The 24,822-nt window shown below is 48.2% G+C and overlaps 2 long non-coding RNA genes across 6 annotated transcripts in view; one reads left to right on the top strand and one right to left on the bottom strand.

The window, feature by feature from the left end:
• The window catches only part of LOC110399775, a 95,728-nt gene extending 78,957 nt beyond the window's left edge, over nucleotides 1-16,771 (top strand). Inside the window, exons 6-9 of the long non-coding RNA XR_002439399.1 lie at nucleotides 271-398; nucleotides 749-1,069; nucleotides 2,435-2,547; nucleotides 14,926-16,771. This is a non-coding gene — a long non-coding RNA (uncharacterized LOC110399775). The remainder of the gene's footprint in view (nucleotides 1-270; nucleotides 399-748; nucleotides 1,070-2,434; nucleotides 2,548-14,925) is intronic.
• The window catches only part of LOC110399774, a 91,858-nt gene continuing 86,452 nt past the window's right edge, over nucleotides 19,417-24,822 (bottom strand). For all 5 annotated transcript variants that reach the window (XR_002439394.1, XR_002439397.1, XR_002439396.1 and 2 more), the window contains 3 exons: nucleotides 21,549-21,674; nucleotides 20,282-20,439; nucleotides 19,417-19,697 (listed from right to left, as the gene is read on the bottom strand). This is a non-coding gene — a long non-coding RNA (uncharacterized LOC110399774). The remainder of the gene's footprint in view (nucleotides 19,698-20,281; nucleotides 20,440-21,548; nucleotides 21,675-24,822) is intronic.

The raw sequence follows: 24,822 nt of genomic DNA on the forward strand, positions 1-24,822 counted from the left end.
TGGAACCTTCACCTAGAGGGTCTGGTAACATCTGTGTGATAGTATTAAAGGTGGCTTGGTAGTGATGCACCTGAGGACCAGCCAGCCAGGAGGCCATTGCTTCAGGTCTTTTCCATGAAGCATCATCAGCCCTGAGGCTGTGAAATGCAGCTCTCACAGGGCTGTGTTTCATGGCTAACATAGAATGTGAATGGGATCAACAGCCTGTCATTGACTCTGGTGGGGAATTTTCTGACGCCCTTTTTTTCTGCTCTGTTTTTTTCCCTTCAGGAAAGACACAATTGAAACTGATTTCTAATGTTTGGGGGAAAATGGAATCAAGTTTGGGAATATTTCATGGGTCCAAATATGAAAAAATCCAGTATATTGGTGTGAAACAGCCTACTGCTCTAGTTGAGGTATGGAAGCTCTAAAAAGAAAAATGGAATCTGAAATAATGATTAAGAAATTACTCAAAACAAGTTGAGTTAGATTAGCTGATATTTGCTGGGTTTGTTTTAATTTGAAGGGTTGGTGTTGGCTGGCTGGCTGGCTTGAGTTATAGTAGTGAACTCGCAAAATTGTTCAAGACTCATGATGGAAAATATTTTTGAACTCTAAAAATTTGTTCAAAGCAAGGAAACAATTTCCCACCCAAATTCCATGAATTCTTTCACAAGCATTGATTTTATTTTAGCAAACCTGCATGAAGACTTACAAAACCAAATTAACCAGTCCTTGAGTTCTCTTGGTCTCTTGCTTTCCACAGCACATTCCTGAAAGTATTGAAATGAGAACACAGAACACATCCAGGTCTTCAAAAAAGCATGAGATGAAGAACAGGACCTGCAGTCACATATCCTACCTGAAGCCACTTGGTGTCCTCTCTGAAAACTTTGACCTTCCCAAATTCTGCTCTCTCTGAGCCATCCCAGCAGAGGGGAACTCAATCCATTGCCACTGCTACTTCAAAATGGGAAAGTGCAACAACCAGACAAGTGATGCGAGAAGTCAGCTTGAGCTGGCAAGTCAGTCTGAGGTGATGGTCTTCTGAAAAGTCTCGGTTCACAGACCTACTACTACTGGCAAGGTATTTCCTCTCTGTGCCTTGGTTGTTTACCTTTGAAAAGGGGTTAATGCTTATTTTCTCCTGGATTTTCTTAGTTTGAATATAATGTCTTTAGTGCATGGTCTGTATGTTACTGTATGAACATGCGTCTCCGAGCACGGCAGGGATTCTGGCCTGGGAGAGGCCCTTACGAACTGCTGTAATACAAATAGTAGGAAGAGTTTTTCCTGAAGATTACCCTGGGGGGATTGAGGTCAGACCTTCAGTGAAGGAAGACACAAACCTATTACCAGTTTCTGTGGGGACTAATACAGTTTGCACTTTGTTAGAGGAATTCAAAGTGATTTGTACACATTAATTACTCCTTGCAGCATCTCAGCTGGATAAATATTATTACCTTCATTTTACAGAAAGGGTAAATAAGATGTAGAGAAGTTCGTTTGTTTGACTACAGCTGTACAGCACACCAATGGCAGAAGCCAGGAATAAAACACAAGAGAGGACTGCTAGTCCCACCTCTCTCTAAACGTATGGGTCCCAAATAATTTTGCCCAAGCGAAGGGAGTGGCTGCATCTCCTGGCTGGGCTGGGTACCACTGTGAGGGCTCTGCACACCGGGAGCAGAGCACGCGGCACTGCTTGGGAGGCACCACTCCAAACCCCAGCCTACATCGCCTTGCACAGACAGGAGGAGGAAATGAAAGTGCAATTAGCTGGAAACAAATGAATTCGTGTTGCATATATTTCCCAAGCTGATGGGTTGGTGAATGAACCACTCGTTATTTCATGAAGCAGCATCTTTAAAGGTCTGTAGAACAACTTAGGGAAAACACAGCCTTGCTGTTGTGACATTTTTTGCAATATTTCCGAATGCTGTCTGTCCCGGTTTCAGGCATAGATGCTTCTATATTTACATTTTTTTTTTCTCATGAAACAGAATTTTTGAACTTTTGTAGTTGTTTTAACTTCTCACCTTCAGTCTTCCACATAACCACATTTTCAGTGTCAGCATATGGCCTAGAAAGAAAATATTTGTACCTTAAATATCAAAATCTCTTTTTTCCTATTTTCCTATTTTCCCGTTTTTCCTATACTATACCATTGTTTAAAAATAAGTGTTCTCCTCTCCAAAAGAAATACTTCTCTAAAGCCAAAGGGACTTCAAAATGAAGGAGAGAACACAAAGCAGAATCGAAAGAACAGAACAAAAGAGAATAAAACCATGAGTCGGTTTTGAGTTTGAACAACGATTTCTTCTTCCGATTATTAAAAAAAAAAAACGTACCTTTAAAGAAAAATTCCTTTTTTTTTCTATAAGAAAATCTATGCATCCAGAAATTTTCCAACCATTTCTAATCTGTCGCATTCCCCCTGTGTGGTGAACAGAGGCGCTTGGTATTTCTCTTCTGCAGCAGATAGGCTCAGAAGATGAGAGCAGAGTGATGAAGTGTGAGACCAGAAGTGTGAGCTTCCCAAAGGTGACAAAATGGGTTCTCCAGGTAAGAGCTCTGAGAATATCACAAGAACAATAGTAAGCTCCGCTATATTAACTATTGAACTCGCGTCCTGGCAGATGCTATTTTTCAGCCTGTGGTCTGCAGGTCCCTGGCAGAACAGGGACTCTCTGCGAGGAGGATGGGAAAAGCAATTTCAGCAGTGCTCTCCAGCAGTTTGGGAGCTGCCCGCTGGGGTGCTGAGCCTTCGCGGGAGCTTTTCTGGGAGTTCACAAATCAAAGCAAGTTGAAAGCCACTGTGGCAGGATAATGTTCTATTGATTGCTTTGTTTTTGCAGAGGATAGATTTTGTTTAATCTTCCTCTTCCTTACATTGCTTGACACCATTAGTTCTATCTTCACTAATATCAAAGATAAAAAATCACTAGAGAAGAGACTTTCTAATGTGGTTTGCACAACTTTCTGGAGGGCGATGACACGGGAAACCAGCAAAGCATGGACATGAAAGTTTGGGTGCTTCTTTATTTTATCCAAAACAGACTGAAAACCTTGGAACTAAGAGCCGAGAGCTGGACAGAGGGAGACAGAGAGCTCCTGTTGGTTCAGGAGCCCACCAGCAGTCACAGCAGCACGGTGGGCCTGCACAAGGTGGGCGTTGCAGGGAAACCGTTCATGAGCAGCACCCTGGTCTACGGTGGGGGTACGGGTGGATGCAGCACCTTGCCCCCAGGGCAGCAGGTCTGGGCTGGGGTGGATTCCTCTGGGTACCTGCCCTCCACAGCACCCTGTACACCTACGTCTGCTTGTTCCCAGGCACGGTCAGCCCCGAGGAGGCAGGAGGGAGGTCGAGGGAGGGGGGGATGGAGGGAAGCGGCTTCCGCTCGGCAAACACAAACTTGTTTCTCCTCCTCCTCCATCTTTCACAAATTCCTGGTGCCCGTCACCCCGCTGGCCGCTCCGAGGGTTTTAATCAAAAGGGAAACCAACATTTGACGTGCGCACAGTGGGGAGAGGAGAGGCGATGAGGAGGGAGGGGGCTGCCAGCCTGAGGCCAGACAATGTCCCCATATGGAGAACAGAAGGATGCCGGGGCGGCCGCATTCAGAGCCGTCCCTCTGCTCCCCCTACGCCGCATGGCTCCTGCTTGGTGGAAGGGCTCTTAACATAACAAGGGGGGTGCGGGGGCAGCCAGCCCCTGCTCACACCCCCAGATTCCTCCAGCCCAGCCCTGGTCTCCCAGCTACTGATCCCAGCAGCCCATGCCCTCTCCCGGTACCCGTTCTCAGTACATCCCCGGCAGCCCTACTGTCTGCCCGCCGCTGCGGTGGGGAACGATGCTCCTGGTCCATGCCTGATAAAGGCCAATAAATAAATGGAAGAAAAAAGAATCCATATGTCCGTGTACATACATATATGTATGTATGTATATATGTATGTCTGTGCAATAAATAAAACAAACCAGCCAAGCCCTCCAGGCGATCTGAGCTCTGTCTATTGTTCAGGACGAGGGCTTTCCTCCCTCCCCTCCCATCTACTAATGAAATCCCCCAAGCTCTCCTCGTTTCTCCCCCGCCCCTAAAGGGCACTCACATAGGCGTGCTCTCAGGGACTTTGTCTCCTACAGCTGGAGCAGCATAGGCTGTCAGGATGGGAAAATCTTTAATTTGCCAAAATTGTGGGTGACAGAGGCTCCTTTAGCCCTAAACCTCTACAGAGCCTCTTTTGAAACCCTTCTCACCCCTGCATGTGCTGCCATTTGATCTGGGACATCCCTTACTCTGCAGTTGCACATTCTTGCACCCAGCCTGGCCATGTCCCTTTGCTGAGCTGCTCTGAGCACAGTCCACGTTCTTCCTCCAAAAACAGAAGAGCAGACTGGGGAAGAAATTCGTGGTAGGTGAAACAGTTCATCCCAGTATGATCCATAGCGCATGCATACAGGAGACAGATGAGGGCCATGAATTGTTACAGGGCATCACAGAGAAAGCCCACCTTTGCTTTCTCTAAGCCTTCTACTTGCAGAGGGTCTTAAATATGAGGCTTAGCTGAGCGTCAGTGGCCACTTTTCATCGATTATAAACATCAGTCCCTGCACACGTTGCTGACAGCACGGAAGGAGAGGGCTCTGCACTGGTGGTGCTTGAGCTGGCACAAGCTCCCTCCCCAGTTCTAATTGCAAAGCTGTCCATTAACATTCTGGCCTCTGGGAAAGACCCTGAAGTTTTGCTAGTTTCTAAGAACTAGTGACTTGTCCTCTGGTTCAGTGATCTTGGGGGATACTGCGCTTTGCCTTGATTTCCCCAGCAGTAGGATGGGAATAATACTACTGAACCTCTTCATCAAGTTCTTGGAGCTCAGCAAATAGAATTTGCCATAAAAGGTCTTGACTACTATACTATACTGTACTATACTATCCTTAACAGAAAGACTGGAAGAGGCCTCAACACACCCTGACCCACCACCAGCCAGCTGGGCTGGTTATGGGCAGCTCAGCAAGGAAGAAAGCAAAACTGCCACAGTTCATGCCAGCTGGATGAACAACGCACACCATGTGATAGGGCTCGTGGCCGCAGAACACAAACCTGCATGAGTCTGAAGGCCACAAGCCCCATGCAGCGAGTGCCAGTGAGGGGCTCTGTCTGTGCTCTCAGACTGCGGCTCAGTTGTGCTCATCCTCCATCCCCTACAGAAAACCCAATTTCTTTACACAGAGAAGGCAAGTTCCCCTCCTCAGTGCCTCTGTCTTTTTGCCTCCCGCTGCACACAAAAATGCTGACGGATTTCCCTGATCACTAGCCACGCTGGCTAGTGGCTAGAGCAGTTCATTTCAGACCCCGCACAGGTATTTCTTACCATATATTATAGTGAATAATGTATCCCCAGCCATGCAGCACAAGGCTTATAAGGCTATCTCAGTATTCTGGTGACAGCTTTAAACCACTCGACCATTGACCATTCAGGTCTCATGGTTTATAGAGTCACCAGCACACCTTGACAGGGTTATAGCCTACTTATTGGTATAAAGCATGGTTAGGGATACATTATTATAGCACGTTGCTTCTGAAACAGGGCTGTGGGCCACCAGTGGCCTAGAGAGCCCTTGCTGGTGATCTGCAAGGGGCTGTGTGATGTGGACAGCACGATTAACATCTACCTGCTAAATCGCAAGGAGCAATTGCTAGAGTGACCTGAGGGACTGCGCTCACTCTCAGACCCAGGAGGACAGGGACCTCGGGTGGCTGTGACAAGAGGGGGGCTCCGAGTTTCCTGTTTGCCATGGAAATGGGCACCCAGGTGCGCCTGAGGAACTCCCTTCAACACTGATGATCCTAAGTGCTGCAGTCCCTGTGCTCTTTTCCTACCCAGCAGGCAGCATGTGGTTGCCACAAGGCTGAAAAAGGCTTCGGTGAGCTGCAGAGGAGCTGCCCCTCCTCTGCATGGCTTACATCCACCTTTCTGCACAGCTTCAGGCTGGATGCAACCTGTCTTGCTTCTGTGCAAATGCCAATTTGGTTTGGCTCATGTAGATGCTCATTAACGATTACTAGAGTTAAGGCAGTTAATCACTACAGCTGAGTCTGAAATCCGACTTTTCTTCTAATTCCAAGTCCCAGTTTTGCAAGCTTTTCCCACTTTCCACAGAAAGGTTTCTTCCCAACTGCCATTTCTAGCCTTGTTCTCTACAATGATGATTTTATTGCAAAGTTTCTGAGGATTATCTGAATTAACTTCCAACGCAACATGCGCTTGCTGTAGTTGTTATTGCAGAGCTGAGATGATTTAACAAACAACCCAGGTTAAAAACATTGACCTCAGGTTCCTTCCTGATCTCATTTGATTTGTTAAATATTGAGCCAAATGTGGAGAAAAATTAGCTTGGTACTTTGAAAGTCCTCAGAACTGGAACTCAGCAATAATGCAGCTGTGCTTTAAAATTTCCCTGCCTGCATTCCCTCTTTAAGTGCTATTAAAGGAAATATTTGCGAAGGATATTTCAGTTATAGGGCCGGTTAAATGGATCCATTACAGAATTACTACATGCCAATGTTCAGGATGCCTCTGAAACAAATGGACTCATTTTCTCAAATGTTATGTTTAAGTCTCAGAGAGCTCTCGACCACAGCCCCGTTTGACATGTGCCTCCTCACTGCCTTCTCTTGGTTTCCCCCACAGCCTTGATCCCTCAAAGATTTATGCTTGCGATTAGCTTTAAGCATGTAAATAGCCCCTCCGAGCTCGGCAGGATGGCTGCAGGCAGCGGGGTGAGCACACCCTGATGGGGCTGTGGTTGGTCCCGCTTGCTCCCTGGGTGCTGCCACCAGATGTGCACAGTTCGGGCTCTGCCAGCCGCACAGACCTGACTGGGGCAGGTATCCTTGTGGCATCATGCCTTCCCGAGTGAGCCAGAGCATGCACTCTAAGGTTTTTGTGCCAAGTTCAATTTTCTTCCACCTTTCTGCAAGCTGCAGGGGGATGACAGGTGATATTTTAAGGCATAAAGTCAGAGTCACGGAGAAATAATACCAAACGCACATTGAGTCTGCCAGGAGAAGTTAACCTGTCAGCACTCCCCAGAGGGATCTGCATTAGCAGATCAGCTTCGCAGAAGAGCAGTGGCTGTGCCCCACGGCCGTGATGTTTCTCACCCAGGACTTGGAGCCTAAAGCCCGACTTTTCACTGGTTGAACCCAGGCTTCCTCTGATTTAGGAGAGCAGAGTGGTTGCTTGCCCTTGCACAATAAGTTCTGCAAGTGTGAGACTTCGGTGAAGTTTTACAAAGAGGGATCATATCCTGCAACAAGCAGGCGTGAGGCTTTAAGTCTTCCCATAGTTGTTTTCACTGAAGGAGGGGAAGGCACAAATACTGAAGGCAAAGTCAGACAAGCAGATGAGCTTTTGTGGACATAACTTTTGCACTGTCATTTCATAGCCTGTGCAACATGGTACATGTGGAATGAGAGAGAGCAGGAACAGGGCAAGTATTGCTGCCAGAACATTTAACAGCACAGTAACCTCTTCAGAAACCCAGCCCTGAGCAGTTCGACATGCACACGTGGCACTGCAGAGGGTGTGACAGCACTGACATTATGGATGTCCAGAAGCTTATTTCTGGCAACACGGTTGCTTTGCATTCATCTTCTCAACTCAGGTTTGCTCTTCCGGTACAAAAAAATCTCCCCAGTCTCACCTCTCCCTCTCTTGCCACAAAACTCTTCTACCAGCTCCTGGTCTCCTTCCTTGGGGCTGAGCCCCACCAGTGCTGGAGCAGGAGCACGAGGAATCAGCCCACCTCCATGAACAGACAGTCAGACCAGAGCACAGATGGAGCAACTGCGAGATACACAACTAATTAAATGCACAAGTGTGGGGTATTTATTACTGTAAAATGCTCACAAAATTCAGAGGCACCTAAGACTTACGACAGCATTATCCACTGCTGCTGCAGAATTAATGGGTAGCCTTTCCCAATGCGCTAAAGCAGACAACAGAGGGGGTACTCTGTCATCCAGGGGTGAGAGCAGGGAATGAATGCATATACAGTACTCCCCTCTAATGCTAATGGACCCTAGCACCGAGATTAGATTTACACCCTCCCTCCAAACGTACAGCAGGGGAAGGCAGCTCCCCCGGGCGGCCTTCTGAGTGCCGCGATGCTGTGCTTTGCTCCCCCCACCTCATCCCCTCGTCCTCTGCCCACTGCCCTGCAGCCATGTGGGCATCACAGTGCTTCCCCCTGGCCCTGAGAGGCCCAGGATGGGGCTGGGTAGGAGCTTGGCTGCCCCCACACCTTCCTGCTGCAGGCTGGAGTGCAGGCTGTGAGGACCTGGGGGACAGCCCAGTCCCCAGGACAGCCTGGTCCCCAGGAGAGCTGCGCTTCATCCCACGTGCAGGGCCCACTCCTGACAGCACTGCATCTCAGCCGTGGGGAGGAGTGACCACAGGCCTGCTACAGCTCTCCCGGCAAATAATTCACACCAACTTGTTTAAAGGAGCAAATGGGTTTAATTATTAGTTACAATCTTGTCAATAATTATCACCCCATCTGTGGGTAATAAATGGCAGCTTCTCACAGACTGCATCATTAGAGTTTAAGGACACCAATGGGGTGCATTAAAATGCTGAGGAAAGCATTGATCTGGTGTAAAAATGCTCTTTACAAATTACAGGCACGGGTCAAGTGAGTCCTCCCTCTCCCAGCGAGGCCGGCCTGCCCTCTGTGCCGCGTGTCCTCCCCAGCCCACCCCTGGCTGCTGGCAGCACAAAGAGCTGCTGCAGGCTGTGGGGACATGGTGCTGTGTAGTTGGGGTTCCATGCAGAGAGGGACGTGGAGCAGTGAAGGGGACGTGCAAGGCACCGCAGCTCCCTCCTGGTCAGCTCTGTGCTTTGTTCCCACCGCGGAGCCGGACAGACTTCCTCACAGCAATGGGCAAGATGTGGAGGAACATGGAGGCAACATTTCCTGAAACACAGCTACTTCTGGGATGGAAAAGCATCAGTCATCACACAGCAGGATTTCTTGGAGGAGAAATGATAACTCTTTTTTTTTTTCTTTTCTTTTTTTTCCTATTTGAACTGCAGGCTGGAATATAGGCCGGCAGAATGTAATTATCCAGGCTGGAATTTGGCCAAGATGCTGGGGCTAACAGCCCTACTGTTTCAAAATATGCCACAGTACCCTAAATGATCACATCTTGCAGGATTTGATTTTGCATCTCATCCAAAACAATGTTGGGAAGGGAAGGCGGCGAGTAGGATGAGCACAAACCAGTCCTATCTAACCCCATATTTGCTGGAAGTTTAGCCCAGAGCGGCTCCTGACATTTGCTTTCATTTTCTGTGAACGCATTGAAACAAGTCAGTGTTTTATTCCTTTTGTAAATTCACCGCAAGCAGTTTCCAGCCTCCTCAGTGAAAAATAAATCAACTTTCAGAAGGCGAAACTTGAATAAAGCAAGACATTTCCATTTAAAAGAAAGGAAAAGAGGAGGGGGAGAAGGCCATTTCTTTCCCCTACAACAATATTTGAGAGAGACCTTCTATTTTCCCTTTTTTTTAAAAAGCCTGTTAGGAAAGAGGATTAAGATAGCTAATGGGCGGCTGGTATTGGCAAACAGAACTAACACCCCAATGACTCTGCGTGCACAAGTGGCAGGCTCTCCATTAGGAGAGCGGGACTGACTGCGGCAGGCTGGAGAGTGCTGAGCCGCGGGGCAAACAAACCTCGGCCTGGGCCGTGCATGGCTCTGCCCAGCGCCGTGCCCTGGTGCTCACAGCCTTTCCCCATCTTTACACAGCTCCGAATGGTCTCTGTTGTTTTGAATGCTATGCAAACATTGGCAGAAGCACGTACCACAGATCCGACGACAGCCCGACTTTTGGTAATGCAGCGTCAGGATTTGCCGTTGCTCTTTTTACTTCAGTGAATAAAGTTTATTTGCAGAATAAATGGTGCCCTTAGCTGACTCAGGCTGCTTGCTAGCTCATGCTGAGTTTGGCCAGTCATCCCCCACCTGGGAAAAATTTAAATGGAAATGGTAATTTTGAAAAGTCAAAAGGTTTCATTTTATATTTTGGAAAAAGAATCATTGCAATTGGTTTTTTCATGTTGAAATGGTCTTCCCTGTGTGAAACAACTGCTTTTTTAGAAAAGACGGTGGCCATCAACATATCTCATCCAGCCTGGACAAATTACAGTGTCCTTCTGTTTTACTGAAATATCTCAGTAAAAAAACCCTCCTCAGGTTAACCAGAAAAAGCCAAAACTCTTTGAATTTTCAGTCGGACAAATGGAAGAAAAAAGAATGATTCTCAAAGTCCTAATGAAACAACCAAAGTATTGTACTCGGTGGTTCCTCCTGACACTTGCCACGATCAACTTTCATCATGAGCCTTGCTTTAAACTTCCTCCACGCAAACCCTCTGCCCTGAGCACGTCAGCTCCAGCACCTACAGCAAGATAGGGATGTTCAGAAGCCATTTGGGGTGCCAGAGCTGCCAGAAGCCCCAGGGGAGAACGTGGAGCATCCCATCAGCTCTGTATAGGAACCAAAACTGCCCAGTTCCCTCCTGGTTTCCGCCACATCTCTCTCTGCTGTAATGTAAAGAAGGAAGATAAACTGAAATGCAGGAAACATCAAGTTCAGTTTTTAATTTGTAGGCATTTGTATTTTATTCCTTTGATTTCCTGAAAACATAAGCAAATCCTAAAAAGCTGTGTGACTTCTAGAAAGAACACCTGACAGGCAGCCTGCACCAGAAGCCAATGATTCCCATGTTGTAACGCGTAATGCCCAGTAAGTTCTGCATGAGAACTGGAGCTGCCCACTGCACAAACACAATTCCTCCCGCCGAGCGCCCCGGCTCATTCCTGGTACCTGTTCTGCAGCGTTGTTCCTGTTCAGAAAATTACCAAGCCTCTTCCTTGGCCGATGGCATGCCACAGGCAGTCTGTAAACACCCTTGTTTGGAGAAGATACGCAATGCATTCAAAATGAATCAGATTTGATTCATGACCGATTGAGTAAGGACAGAGAATGGGCCTGGCACAGGTACACATATGTGGATGATCATACGCCGAGTTCACTGCAGCGCACTGCGCGCCTTCTTCCATTTCCCTTTTTGTAGAACTCCCAGCAGGTCACTTTCCTGTGAGGGATGTGCTGCAGGGTAGTGTGCACCACGTGAACGCGGGAGAAAAATCACAAAGCCACATCCAAGGAATTCCCTGTTGCAGCTGAAGGTCCCGACCCTGGGTTTGTGCGTGCACGTGCACGTGTGTTTGCATGGTTCATTCGCACACACACGGGAGCACGCACACACATTGTGAAAACACATGTGCATATATTCCCATATTCACAATGAATTGTTTATGAGAGAGCTATCAAGAAGGAGTTTTCACTGAAATTATTCAGTGAATGACTTCAGACAATGAATACATTGCAGGAAATGGCGATTGGCTCCAGAGCAATCCACGAGCAGAAAAGGAGGCAAAAGCAGTTGAATAAATGGGTGGCTATGAATTACTCATTTAGCTGCATTATCTTATTGTGGTCCCAATTCAGCAAATGCCTAAACATCCACTTCCCATTAAGGGCATGAATAGTCCCATTGATTCAATAGGGTTATTTTCTCTGCCTTCCGTGGGGCAACTCAAATGCTTAAATTTAAGCGAGTCCTTAAAGTGCTTTGCTGAATCAGGAGGTATGTCCACACTGTATATACCTGTGTTATACAGAAGGTCAGATTAGCTGATCAAAGAGTCCTTTATGCTCTTAAGATCTATAAATCTATGAATATAACCAGCCTTTGCTGGAATTGCTTCTCCATAACCTTCCTGAGCACTGAAATTCATCCACACCCCAAAAATATTAATAGAACACTCTGTGCTTAACTCTTTTCATATTATACTAAGTACGCCACTAAATAAACCTCTTAATATTCCAGTATATTTTGCAATGAACATTTTCCTGGTACGCTAGAGCGATTCCTCCTTTTGTGCCATCCAGAACACAATCCCCATGAAATACTGCAGTAAACATTTCTCTGAGTACTACAGCAAACACTACCAGCATTAGCAGATTAACCATTCCACTGAGCGCCATATTAAGCACACGTTTAAATACTGAGAAAAGACGTATAGCCTCCTCCTTCCACTGCGCCTCGTTACCCTGCCGACATCCATATTTCTCAGCATCCCCACGCGTACCTGCGCTGCTCCCGCTCCTCTCTTTCTCTCCTCCTTGTTTTGTTCATCCTGGGAGTGCTCCTCTGGCTGGGGAGGTCTTTCTTGGGGCAGAAGGGGGACAGATTAGCACACTGCTCAGCCACAGAATCAACAACAAACCCACACGGCATGCGTGGAACTCTCTGCTTTGCTGAAGTCTGGTGATGGAGAAAGATAGGTTATCTGCGGGTCTCCCTCCCCCGACCAAAAGAAGTACGCTGTGCTTTGAAGTGGCAGGTCTTGCCTGGTGCAGTTTGGGGTTGTAAAGCATTGTTTGGGTTTTACAGGTGTATTTTAATGTCAGTGAAATTACCGTGCTCAAAACCTTCAATGGATTCATCTTTACCAAGTGTTTAAGAGCCACTGACTCGTCTCTTGTTGCTGACAAACCATCTAGATTCAACCCATGGTTCTGTTCAGCTTTTCTCCTTTCCCTCCTCTCTCTCTTTCTCTCTCTTTTTTCCTCTTTTTTTTTTTTTTTTACTAGCAATTTGATGTTTGATCATTTGAGGCAATGAGGCGGAGGGTAATTTACGTTATCAGGGAGGTATGAGGGGTGCTGGGAACCCAGACGCAAGGCCCATTCGCCTGCTAAAGCGCCATCGTAATGTAATGAGACTCCAGTCAAGTGCAGCTAGTAATGGAGAGGAACATTTCCCATTCATCTGCCTACCTGAGACTTCACGAAGACGACAATAACTTTTGCACGGGAGGAGCAGGGGGGGACATGCTGAAGGGGGGCCGGCATCCCCACAGCACGGCTCACTCCGTCTGGCAGAGAATGACCATGGCCGCACTCCGGGGAGCAGAGCAACATGGCTGTGAGCTGCAAGCAGGTTGTTGGGTGTCCCAGCCCCCCCACCTCGGACATCCACCCCACACGTGGCTTTGGTCCTGGCTCGTAGTCCCCTGTCCCGGCTGCGGACACATTCTTGCCTCTAGAGAACCTCTGTGATGAGGCCTTGGAAGTGGTACCGATAACCACATGACCACCACTGGCACCAACAGCAATGCATGCACTCAAGTTCTCACAAGCGGCCCTGCCTCTTTATTTGCAGGCTGAGGGTAATTATAGCTGGAGAGAACCTCCTGGATGCAGGCAGACCTCCTGGCACTGACAGCCCAATGCATGGGAAGGGCTGGGTGGCAAGGAAGAGACACAGGGGCAGGAGAGATTTGTTTCCTCTCTGTCCCAGGCTGGCTGCTTGTTCCCAGAACGCAGCCTGAGAAAGGGAGCGGAGAGCCGTCTGCTCCCCCTCACCAAATTCCTGCCGCACGGACCCTTCCAATTATACCCACGTCTGAAAGGCTGCTGTCAGGATGAAAGGCACGGAGCAGTAATGAACTGACGATTAATTTGCAGTTGGCTCACCCAGCGCGTGATCCTCGCTCAGGCTCGCTGCGTGCGGGTGCTAAATATGACGATGTCAGCAGTTGTCAGCCCGAGATGGGGCTGCCCCTCACACCAGCCTCTCCCTTCCACACTGCCAGGGCCTCCAGCCTGGCCCCAGCTTCCCAGCAGCACGGGTGGCCTTGGGCCAGCCCCACAGCAGCCACAGCAGCATGGAGAAGGGGTTTCATTGCCTGAAGGCCTGTGCAGTTCCCTTCGCATCCCTTGGTCACCAGATGATCATCTAGATTATTAGAGTTGGCTTCCAGTTACCATGATGGGATTCTATGGGGATCAGTTACCATGATGGCAACCTTGTCCACAGCATTGGGGTTGGAACTAAGCGATCTTAAAGGTCCTTTCCAACCCAAGCCGCTCTGTGATTCTATGATTCCACGATTCTATGATCTGAAAGATCGGTGCACTTTGAGTATGGACATCTATGGCTTCAAAGAGCTGATTAGCAGAATATGAAAACCAGATGCCAATGACTGAAAAGCCTGGATTTTTAAACCAATCACTGTACCTTCCTGATGCAAACACCGAAGCATGTATCTAATCAGTGTACATCCCAGAATATGCATATCAACCCCAACACCAGCAATTACAGTAGTGGGATACTTCTGCAGCCTGTGTGCTCTAGTATCATAGAATCAGAGAATCACAGAATCATTAAGTTAGGAAAAGGCCACTAAGATCATCCAGTCCAATTGTTCACCTACCACCAATCCACCAATATCGCCCACAAACCACATCCCTCAGTGCCACATCTCCACGTTTCCTGAACAACTCCAGGGACGGTGACTCCACCACCTCCCTGGGCAGCCTGTACCAATGCACGGCCACTCTTTCTGAGAAGAAATTTTTCCTAATATCCAACCTGAATCTCCCTAGTGCAACTTAAGGCCATTACCTCTCACCCTTTTGCCCCAAACGGAGCTGGTCTGCACCTCCTTCATGGAGACACAGACAGGCTGCCTGAGAGATACTTCTCCTTAGGACACCTTTTCTCAGGAAGATTCACATCTGAGCTGTCTGTGAATTCCTGGCATTTTCAGCAGCTTGTGCTGTTCAAAGTAGCAAAACTGAAGCCCTAGAAAAAAATACTCCAGAAAACTGGGCGCCTTCTCTTTTGACACATCCTGAAAAAGCCTTCTGATCACTGGTTCAGAATGACATATCCTTTCTAATGTTATTTGGATGCTATTAGACAATGTTTACAGAGCTCAGTCACCAAAATAAGTGTTCTTTTTCACATCGAACAAGACATTTAATTTGATCAAAAGTGATGACTTTTTTCCTCCCCCAGCCTGTTGATTTGCAAGAAAAGAAAGCTTCAGTGGAACCAAAACAAGATTATGGCCAGGTACGTGCATCACTGAAATTGCCTGCGACGCGTAAATCTGCTGTTTGCCCACTCCCACTACAAGCATAATTTTGTTTTATCACTACAGTCTCGTGGTGCCCTACACAACTTGGCAGTCAGTTTCCCAGCATGAAATCACACCTGTCTGGAAAAATGCATGGAATATAGAGAGGCAGAACAATATGCAGAGGTGGGCTCTACTTGCAAGGTGTGTGCTCAGATGGTCTGAGGACCACGGCAAAACAGACGTGGTGTCATTGTCACAGCCCCTGGGTGCCCTGGCAGTGTTGGATGGCACACAGCCTGTATCATCGCGAGTTCAGTATGCACTTCACAGAGGTGCTCACTGCTGGCTGTGGGTCTCTGTGCATCTTACACATCTGGCTGTCATTTCAGGTCTCGGTTCCCGTGCTCCCTCTGCCCTGTGCTGAGCCAGGCTTGCCAGCTCCCTGCGGGAGGAGTGAGCAAAGCCGGGCTCTAGCCGGGCGCCTCGATGGCATCGACACCACATGGCAGGTGATCCTGCACCGCAGTCACGCGAAGCCAAACCTGAGGGCTCCTCCGCAAAGGAGACCCGAGCCCTTTAAGGAAGAGAGGAGCAGAAATCAATTGTCTGCTCGCCTTCCTCCCCGGGCCCCCCTTTCTCCCTCCTCCATCACCACCACCACCACACACGCACCCTATTCACCCTGCTGGAAGGTGACATTTGCTATTAACCTTATATTGGGCCATTTTGTAAATCAATGTCACTTACATTTAATAACAAGTGTAATCAAAGGAATTATGCAAATTTAATTTGATGCTTCTTGAATTATGCAAATCTGCACCACATATAATGGCTTCTGACATGTGCCCAGTTGGAGAACGTTCCATTACCTCCTCTCTTATTACCCCTATTATTATTTTTATTTTTTTATCCTGTGGTGGGGGGGAGGGAGAAGGGAGGGAGCGGCAGTTAGGCTCGGAGGCAGGGGGGACAAGGGAGTGCGGTGGGAAGAGAAGGGAAAGAAGAGGGGTGGTGGAGGAAAGTGCTCCTTTGCCTGCATTTCGAGTAGCAAAGCCTCCTGAAGGCATTTCTGTTATTGTTATTGCAGAGCAAGGAGAGCGGGGCAGGGGGGGAGGAATGGGGATGGGGGGAATCATTTCCCATGAATGGCTTTGCAGGCAATAATACTATAAGCCTCTGATTCTAAATTACTGCCCTTCCAGTCCTATCTCCAGCACGATATTACTCTCCTTGGCCTCCTCTTCCTGAATTATAAGGCAAGCTGGGGGAGGGTGAGAGAAGTGGGGAGCAGGACCCAGAGCGCAATACACAGGGCAAATGGGTGAAAAAAGGGGGTGCTTCTTGTTGCTCCAGGGCCACCTCAGGTCCTCGTCCTCTGGAGGATAACTCTTTTTTTTCCCTCTTGACTTTTCCATTGCTCTCTCATTTCCTTGCATGTGACCCTGAGATCAGAAGACGGATGCGCCACAAACTGCTGTACCTTCTCAGAAACTTGGGGCATCAATACCCAGCAGTAACCCAGCTTCCCTCCTTTGCAACAGCTTCAGTGTCCACAGCACCACAAGTCAGAGTGGACCTGCCTCCTCCTACATTGCCTTTTCTTGTTAGAGAGGATTTGATGAGCAGTTCTGGGCCACATTTCCCTCTGCCGTACTACTCACAACAACTGCAGAGTGACTCTTTTCATGACAACTGATGCAGTGTGACCTTAGGCAAAAGCAATCCCACGCGTGTCTTGGTGTCTTCATGCTCGTAGAATGCACATAAAGAACTTCATCTACCTTCTGGAAGAACGAGAAGAAAGAGGAGACAACACACAGTTTTTATGCTCCTCTGATGGAAGCCGGTGCATGGCAAGAGGGCATGACACCAGCATGCCTCCACCATTTCTATAAAGCAATGAGTCACTCATATCAAGAGTCTCCCTCCACCTTAATTAGAGAGGTGAAAGGCAGGGGAGGATTTCTACACTTCCTAGTTTGTAGATTTGACTCCTAGACGAGATGCTGTCTTGTCATGACATGAACTTCTAACGGTGAGTTTCAGAAGGCTCCATTTATACTTACTATGTTTTCTTCCACAATGCTGCCAGGAAAACTGATTTTTTCCCCCTTTGCTCTTTATATTTCTGTTTTATTACATAGCCCTAGAAGACTGCAGGTTTTTTTGCTAATGGAAGGGAATTTCTAGAAACTTACTCTGCAGCTGGATTTAAAATGTTATAAAGCAGAAAATATTTCAAGTTGATTTTTTTCCTGCCTGTCAAAAGAAGGAAAAAGGTGAGGGTTTATTTTTTAATGGAAAGATGTATATGAAATTCACAAGGTATTCTCATAGAAATTTGGTGTTAAGAAAATGTCTCCACTCTTTCCAAACTGAAAACATTTTAAAGTTCATGTGAGAAAAGCTATGTTTCAGTCAGATCTTGATAGCATGGTTTCCATCGATGATGAGGTGAGATGGATGTGCTTACCCTACATGTGCTGATGGTATCTGGCAGCATCACCAGCACCATTCCAACATCACCAGCTTACCACAACCACCACCAGCTCTCCATGGGTCTCATACTGAAAACAAAGGTGGACCTTCAGCTGTGTTGGCAGACGGAAATCCTGCTGGGAGGCCTGGGCCCAGCGTCTGCTCCAGCCCTCACCCAGGCCCAGCATGGAGGTGCCTGGTGGAAGGTGTCAGGGGAACGTCAATATTTGCATCTGGCACTTGCTCACCTCCACATGTGTTTGTTGATTCCCTGCCCAGAGACCCGTGTCTGTTATTAGGAGGCTGAAGAGAAGAATGAAGCTCATTTCAGAGTAAGATATATCAATAATCTCCAAAGTCCTCTTCAGTTCCAATGTTTCCAGACTGCACAGAGGAGAGAGAACCTGCCTTCCCTTGCCTTTCATTGCCTTGCCTTTCTTGGCCTTGCCTTGCCTTTCTTTGCTGTACTCTTTCTTGCCTTTCTTTGCCTGGCCTTGCCATAAGAACAGATGACACTCACTGCTCCCGTAGGCATGGGGGTGATCAGGACCCACTCCCCTTCCCTGGCACCAGGTGCTGCATAGGTAGATGTTCCCATCACAAAGCTCTGCAGCCAAAGCCCTGCTGCTGCAGGTCTCCACCTCGCACAGCCCCCAGCCCTGAAGATGCTTCTGGGGAAACAGGTTAATGAGTGCGCAGAGCTGAACTCGTCCCTGGTGCTAAGCCTGCTGAGGTCAATGGAGGCACCGCAGAGCCTGTAGGGGCCCATTCCTGAACTCCAGAGGTGTTTAGCAGATGCAAGTGCCTCTCCTGCAGAGATAGCTCAGCACACAACATGCTGCCCCATAGCTGGTGTTTCTGGGCTTAGCTCTCCATGGAGCTTTTCAGGGCAAAATCACTGAATGACTCCAAGTGCAGATACTCCAGGATAAAAGGGGGTTTGTTTTGAAAAGCTGTTGGGAACAGCCCTGCATGTGTGGAACATCCTGCAGGGCCCATGACAGCTTGCAGCACCAGGAGCAAAGCTAAAGCTGGGTACACTGGCGATCACTGAGACCTATGCTCAGTGCTTGCAGCGTGCTCTCCTGCTTCTCTGCATGATAGTCCCACAGCCTGACAGCTTTTCATCTGGGATCATGCTTTCTAAACCTACTGATGCTGACTCGGAAATAAACCATGCGAAGTTTCCAGGTCCAGGAAAAGACCTTTGTTCCATTGCCGGGAGGAGGGATTTGCTTGGCCTGGGCGCTGGAGGGGGCATGCTGGGCTTCCCACGGGTAAATAAATAGAGTGGGGAAGTGCCCTGGAGGCCATCATTGACACAAGGGCTCTAAAACGGGCTGCTCCCAGCGGGAGACCCCACTGCTTGAAGTTTACATGCTCTCCCCTTCCCTGGAAATCACAGGTCATTGCTCGCAGCCACCTCCTCCCCACTAAAACTGTAATCAGTTAAGAGCCATAAAAACACGGCTTAGAAAGGGCTGGGAATGTGACCTCATGAGAAAGGAAACGGTGACCAAATGAGCATGAAGTATCCCAGGAAACAGTTTGGAGAGAACAGGCTGAAGGTGCAGGAGAATAGCTCCTTATGGAAGATGGTGAAGGCTCCACTCCGCGCCTCAGTTTCCTCATCTGCAAGGTGGAGATGACAGGGCACAAACCCTCACCCCACGGAGCAGGTCCAAACCCCACCAGCAGAGACTCTTCTGCAATATCACTCCACCGGCATCAGTGGAGGAACCTCTGCTGAGCAAGGAAAAAAGAAGTGCTGAAGGCGATGTTCCTGTTTAGCCTTCCCTTGGCAATGCCAGAGGATGGAGACTTCCACTGGGAAGGAACCAAAGTGTCTCCTTCCTCTTAGGGCAAGTGAAAGCAGGATAAAATCTCATGAGGGGTGGGTCTTAGTCTGGTACCCAGGAGCATAAGAACTAGATAAGAAACACAGAAACTAGGCAGGTAGACCAGCTAATTTTTTTTATAAGGAACTGATTCTATATTTTGTAATTATGCCTTTAGTGGCTCTTAGACTCTGCATTACATAATGTGCAATGCTCCCACACTTCCCACTCCCACATTTCTCACTTCTCCATTTTTCCCCAACGAATGGGTGCAGCTGCTGCCTGCAGACGTCCTACCGAGTTATTCCTGCTTCATCCCGGGGCGGTCCTGTACAGCCGGCCATGCTCGGTTTTCTCCTCTGACATCCTTTCAGAGAAGCTGGCTCTTGGCACTGCAGGGAGAGGGATTATTTGATCTTTATTAATTCATGGAAAGGAAGGAAGAGGGTGGAAATTGCAACGAAAGGGACAGCCAGCAAGATGGCAAGGAAGAGAGGTTAAAAATGAAGTCATCATCTAATTGGCCCGCAGTGAATTATTCACATGTATAATCTTTTAAAAAAAAAAATTCAGCACAAGGCAATGCAAGTAAATGCTGTTCATGTTTAAAAGTCATTTCCATAAGTAAGTGCAATTTCTCTACTGTTTGCCCCTGTTTAATGAAGTGAAATCTTGTTTGCATTCCTCCCAATTTCCCAACGAAAGGCGCCCAAGCGTTTGCACCAAAATTACTCGGCCCAAATTAAAACCCTCCAACACTTTAAAAAAAAAAAAAGGAGAAGGGGGGAAAAATAAGACTTATTTTTAAAATGCCTTAAGTGCATCCCAGCATCCTAATTTATTTTTAGACACTCATTATTAAGAGTAGTAGTAAGTTTCCCCTTCTCTCTCGCTCTCTCTCTTATTTAAATGAACTTAATGGCAATAGATGCAAATGTCTGGAAGAGGAAAATAGTTAACATTTATTTATTCTTACTGTTGTCTCTTCCCTGGCTGGTGTCATTAGAACAGTTCGTTGCATCCCATTCGCTCCCATTAGCTCTGCTATCAGAGCCACCCAGCACGACTCCAGCACGGCTCGAAGTGCTTTCTGCGGCCCACATAGGGACTACATCATCATCTCCGAGGCACTGGCTTAATGACAAGAAAAAAAATCGGAATATATTGCACAGCGATCTGGGGAAACAACAACAAAACCCACCACCGCTGTTGTCGCCCATTGCTGCCCGCTCTTGACCCAATGACGTGTGGTCCTCCATTGGACCGACGGACAGACGGGACACGGCACTGGGACAAACGTGCTTTCACAACCCACTGATCCAGGCAATGTGCAGGGAAATATGGCAACGGGGACCCCAACTGCACTCAGAGGACCCAGCAGAGCTGTGTTCCTGGTGGTGCGGCAGCCAAAGTCCCTCGGCAGCGCTGTGTTGGGTGGATGTCCCCATCACAGCCTGCTCCTGCCCACGCAGCATCCCGCCCGTGTCACAGCACAAACATTCCTTCATGGAATGGGACCGGGCCTGGACCCTCTCCAACCCATGGGTGTGGAGGAGGACCTGTAAGCAGACAGAGAGGCAAACCTCCTTGCAACGAAGGAGATAGGCCCCTGGGTGCTTTGGCACAGTGAGGATGGCAGTGAGAGGCAGCGAGAGACCCAGGGCTGTGTGACAGCGCCAGCTGACAAAGCAGCATTTGGGAGGGAGGACATCAGCATCTGCAGAGCTGACACATAAAAGAGAAGCAGCAGCTATTACAGGCAGGGACAGAGGCACTGAGAGGGCCCTCCCCTCTCCATAAAGTTGACATTGTCTCCCATGATAACTTTTCTGCTGAGGTAGGAGACACTTTACTGCAGAGTTACACACAGCAAGTAGCTGCCCTCCCCCCGCCCCTTCCCATCCTCTCCCTCTCCCTCTCTCTCCAGCATCATTTACATCCTTAATTAGCTGTAATTCTGCAGTGCTCATTAGGGAAGGACTGGAAAATATCAAGGAGCCCACAAGCAGGGGGCTTTGGGGGAGAGGGGGGAAGAGGGGGACACGGGCACCAGGCTGAGAGGGGATGCCCAGGGCTGGGCTGCAGAGCCAGGAGCCAGGAGCTGCTCGTTTAATTTGAGTGGGATGATTACACTAATTTGGGAGCACTGATCCAGTGATGGGGTTAAAGAGGCCACACTGTCCCACCTAGAAAGGCAGAAGTCCAGAGAGCAGCAGCATCTGACCAAGAGGGCTTGTTGTTACCTCCCTGCTGGCAGATGAAGTCTCTCTGCCGGGTCATGCAGCCCTGCATGCTTAATGTCAGTGGTCAGATGCAGGAGGAGGGCAGCCTTCTTTTCACTCCGAGGCAGCTGGCTACACAAACCCACCCTAAAATTAAAAAAAATAAAAAATAAAAAAATAAAAAGAAAAAGAAAGAAAGAAAATAAATTAGAACTCAAAACAAAAGCCAAACATTAAATTCCTCACTGCTGAATGGACTATTTCCTCCAACCCCAAGTGGACAAACAGTGTGAAGTTTTATTGTTGGCCCAGATATTTGATGTAATTGCTCTGGGGACCAGCAGCAGACCTGGGCAGTTCTCATCTGGACTTCCGTTTGCTCAGAAGTGTGCACACAGGCAGAGTCGAGCCCTGCCTCCTCACAGACCCAAAGTACAAGACCAGTTAGGAGGCAGTACAGCCGCCTTGCTTAGCTGCAGGACCAAGAACAAGGAGGTTAAGTGCACTGGGCAAGGACACAAAGAAAAACCGTGGCAGAGCCAGGAGGTGACCTCAGATTTCCCAGTGTCTCTCTCTGAACTGCTAATTGCAAGCCATCTTTCCTTATGCTGCAGCACATGGATGTTTGTATGGCCACTTGCACTTGCTATTCTGAGCACACACTTGGCTATTTTTTAATTCACTGCCTCACTGTATCTTTGCTCGAGGTTAGATGTGCATGTAAAAGACTATCGGGGAATTCAGTGAAGTTGATAGAGACGGTCTTTGCAAGTCCATCCTCCCACTTTTCATTCGCTGGCAATAATGTGAGCCTACAGTTCCTTGGGGCTGAGCTGTGATGGTGTGTCCCACCAAAGACTCAAAATGATTATCAGTGTGTGTGGCATTGATGCCCTTTTTTGCAAATATAAGGGCACGTGCACAAATGGGCACTTGCACTTTCATTTATCTTCCTCTGTATGACTTTTATTTTCACCTCATGAGGACATTTATTAACATCTTCAAATTCCCTCTAGTGTTTAGATGAAACTTGCCATAACAGAGAATCAGAATATATGAATGTGCCAGAACAACTCAGGAGAGAACCCTGGTGAAATACAGCTTTAGAGGAGTGCCCAGGACCTCTGCAAAACTGCATTTCAGTGGTTCATAGTGTTGGCTCTGGGGTTTAACACAGATTAACACCTACCCAAGACAACTTATTTACACCTCAAGCAAAGACAAATCTGGCCCACCTTTCGATATTAACATCTGGCTTCTCTTGTAGTGTTTGGTTCATAGATCAGAAGATAAAATTTCCAGCTCCACTCTACATGAAATTCAGGTTGCAAAGAAGTGGCAGCGGAGATTGCCTAGATCTTACTGCAGTGGTTTAAAGCAGCACCTTGTCTGCACTTCTAAAGGACCATTTAGTCAAGATATCCAATGATAAACTGACAAAGCCAAACCTTCAGAATGGATTTTGTCCATTATCTAGTATTTGGGAAGAAGGATGAAGATCAGAAAAAAAAAAAAAAAAGGTTAGCTCCCTACTGGAGATGTTTGGCCTGCATGAGGACAGGTGCCTCATCATGGCCTATGGGTGAGGAAGGGCTACAGCTTCCCAGGCTGCATACCCGCTAAGTCTGCATGAGAGTTTGTGAGTTGCTACTGGATAGCTTAAGGCATCAGCCATAAGAACTTATTTCCCTGGCCCAGCTGCCCTTGGGAGCATCTCCTGCAGAAACAGGTCCACACCCAGTGGGGCCTCCTGCTACACCCACCCCTGGGCACGCACACCTTTCCCACAGGGCTGGGGAAGCCAGAGGGAGATGGATAGCCAGGGAAAGCAGCGGGCAAAAAGCAAACTCACACTACATAAATTCTTAAATGCTGTTTTATAAGGACACAACGTTGTAACAACTTGCCAAGAACAACACTGAAATTATTTCAAGGTTTCCCATTTGTTTGTAAAGTGAATATTAAAAGTGCAGGCAGCAGTCTCCCGGTGTTCCCCTGGGAACTGTTAGTGTCCGTAGTAACGAGGTCATTCCTTTTTTATTAGGAGATGGGTTTCTGTAAAGTTAAATGTGCTGACAGCCTCTTGCCTTTGATGTTGGGTTTCACCTCCGTCCCTCCTGCAGATATTGCTGCTCCTCCCTCGCAAAGACACATCCCTGACAAACAATCTCCCTTCTGTCTCCCCTGCTTGTTTGTTTAGATGCATGATAGGCAGCTCTGCTAAAGGGCAGCACAGGAAGGCGGGCTGCTGCTCCAGCGGACGGCGGAGATGTGAGAGATTTGGTGGCTGTAATTAAGCCAGCCTTCATCCCCCAAACTGCGTACCCTTCACTTTATTGACCGGACAGATAATTACAGCGCAGCGCTCACAGGGCCCTCATTCACAGCGGCACTGCAGCTGCTCGGGGAGCGGGGGATGCACAGAGCCCTGCCCCAGTGCTGGGCCTGGAGGCAGAGCAGAGGCACCTCGAGCACCTTCCTCATCCAGCAACCTGGGTATCCCCATGGTGCGGCCTCCGATCACCCAACGCCCTGTGCCTTCCTGACCATGGCCGGCAAAGACACGGACAACCAGGTGGGCCGCAGTCACACCATAGCACACAGCAACCTGCTAATCAGCGCAAGGAAGGGACATCTGAGGTGAGGACAGCCCTTGGGAGGCTCAGTTCTGTGCTCTACCAACGAGCTTCCTGAAGGTTCTAGGCAAGTTAATGAAACAGTTCCCACAGCAGTAACATTGGGTGGCCCCAGGAGCCCCATTCAATGGTGCATACTGTGCCTGTGCGTGCCCAGCACCGAGCACCCGGAGCCCCAGTCCCACCTGGCCCCTCAGCACAGCCCAGTTACACAAAGAGACCAGCATTTCTGGTGTTTGAACATTAAACCAGCAACAATGCCCACCACGTGCATTGTGTGTAGCCACTCCTTAGCGCAGCAAAAGATAAATAATACATTCATGCTTCAAAGTGAAGTGCACATTGTGTGCACCCAAATAATAGGAAATAATGTGGGTATCCTTGTTCATCATGGACGTAGTAGGAAGAAATCAACTTCTTCCTTGGGAACGTGTGCTTAGAAATGATTTACTTGCTCTTGGGAAATGAATGCAAAAACCAAGGAGACACTGTTGTGCACTGAAGTGGGCCAGAAATTTGCCTGCCCATTTTTAACCACACGATCAAGAATCCCAGTTGAATGGCTGGTGATGGCATCAGAAACTCTTGTTTTGGCAGGGGACCCCGCTTGTTCCCTGTGCGTGCTGAGCTGTTGGTGACGCAGGCAGCTTTTGGAGGGA

This window comes from Numida meleagris, chromosome 5, assembly GCF_002078875.1.
Source record: "Numida meleagris isolate 19003 breed g44 Domestic line chromosome 5, NumMel1.0, whole genome shotgun sequence".
NCBI lineage: Eukaryota > Metazoa > Chordata > Aves > Galliformes > Numididae > Numida > Numida meleagris.